This window comes from Cyprinodon tularosa, unplaced genomic scaffold (genome assembly GCF_016077235.1).
Source record: "Cyprinodon tularosa strain WSP-4 unplaced genomic scaffold, ASM1607723v1 ctg1288, whole genome shotgun sequence".
NCBI classification, from domain to species: domain Eukaryota; kingdom Metazoa; phylum Chordata; class Actinopteri; order Cyprinodontiformes; family Cyprinodontidae; genus Cyprinodon; species Cyprinodon tularosa.
Genome location: NW_024038101.1, coordinates 75,598 through 77,599, shown reverse-complemented (window position 1 = coordinate 77,599; position 2,002 = coordinate 75,598).

Here is a 2,002-nt window from a genome sequence, read left to right as displayed (position 1 = left end):
CTTCAAGTGACTCAAGAACATCTCCTGTCTTTTATTAATTGAGGCAAAAGTCACACTGACAGTGACTAATACATAACCCAGGTGGCTGTACTCGTGTATGTGATCTGTTAACCTGAAAAGCCTTCATGTTCCAAAAACAACCTCAATTTGCATAAACTAAATATGTGTAAATGCAAAGCACATATAAAAACAAAATTAACATGAACGCTTTTCATATACATTAATGAAGATAAGGATTTGTTTCAAAAGTGAAACACTGGTTTTGCCCCAGTTTCAGTGTGGGTAAAAATTGCGTTTTCATACGTCTGATTCATTTAATGTTGGTAACAGTGGATGCCAACATTAAGTTCATCTATGTAGATGTTAAAAAGGTGAGAGGACAGTATACTTCCCTGTCTTACTCCTGAACATGAAGGCTTTTCAGGTTAACATATCACATACACGACATGCTATCCAAGTTAGCAGACATGTTATCCAACCCAAAAATATTAAGGAACTGGGGGACGTGAATTTAAACAGGGCGTGTTTTGTAGTTTACTGCAGCTGCAGCAGCAGCTGCATTAAATTTAATTTATTTACTTACTTTTTATTGTTTCTCTTCTCGCGTATGACAAGCTGACTACTCCTCTCAATATCGCGGACCTCCTGCAGAATGCGCATGCGTGCGCATGCGCTCTTACCATATGTATGCTATTCTGACATGTATGGCTATCTGATAGAACAGCGGCCCTGACAGGAAGCACCACAGCAACCTTCATGAGAACAGAGCAGACAATCTTTGTTCCTCTACAGATCCAGAAGCAATCAGCAGAACCACTGAGATTTATTGCTGCTGACAGCAAGCAGAGCAGCAGATAATAGCAGAGATAAAGGAACCCTCTCTGGGAACAGAGAACCAATCACAGTTCATGTCTCTTTCTCCTCACAGAGAGAAAAACTCACTAAGAAACAAGAAAGTTAGAATCACATGTGATTTTACCTTTAATTTCTTCAGAGACCAAATGGATCCTGAGCTTCTGCTCCCTGTTCTTTACCTGCTTCAGGTAAACATGAAAACCAGGAAGGACTCAGCCACTCCCACCCTCATTTACAGGAAGTGAGTTGAGTTTATCTCTGACTGGGAATGAACATGATGCGTTTAAGGACATTGAGTAAAATTCAGGCTCATTATTTAATGGATATTTTTTATTTTCAAGGAGACACAATGAGACACAATGATGACATTTGTTCATCAGCTGATATTTTTCTGGAGTGTTGATTAAAACTATTTCATATATTATATATTTTTTAGACACCTTAGAACTCAGCTGCATTAAAATCATCTTTATCTCTAGGCAGATTATCTATTTTTTTCATCTCTTAGTAAAACTGCCCAATTGTTCTACAAAAATGTGAATATTTCAAATTAAAAATCCTTAAGTTGTATATTCAAAAATGCTTTTCTTTTTCAAAACACAACTAAAAACAAACATTTAAAATGATAATCTAAGAAAAAGCAGCTGTATTGAATCATTTATTGCCAAAGTTTTTCCCGTCTTCCACAAACCTTATTAATAGAAAAACATTAAATGTCTCCTGATTTAAAAAACACAGAACCTTCTTCCTTCTAAATCAGTTCAGCCAAATTTAAAGGAAGAGTTTGTCCAAACGTGCCTTTGAATAAAGGTCCATGGATGTTTGTGGTCCTAATTAATCCCAAACATTGACCTGAAATATTGGTCTAAGCTGTAATGATTTCTGAAGGCAAAAAAATGACTTTATGTGGTGATTTTGTCATTACGGAATGTTTTTATTGCGAATATGCAGGAATAACTTTTATCAGTGGACCCTTTCGAACAAATGAAATATTTGCCTCCTCAGAATCACGCCTGTATTTTAGATCACTTCTTATTCCTTCAGAAAACAAAGGTTTTAGCTTTCTGCTTCTCAGTCTGTCAGTCTGATTCCATCTGGTAGAAAATAAAATATGTTCTGTTTCCTGTGAAGACAAAGAATCAAAGCT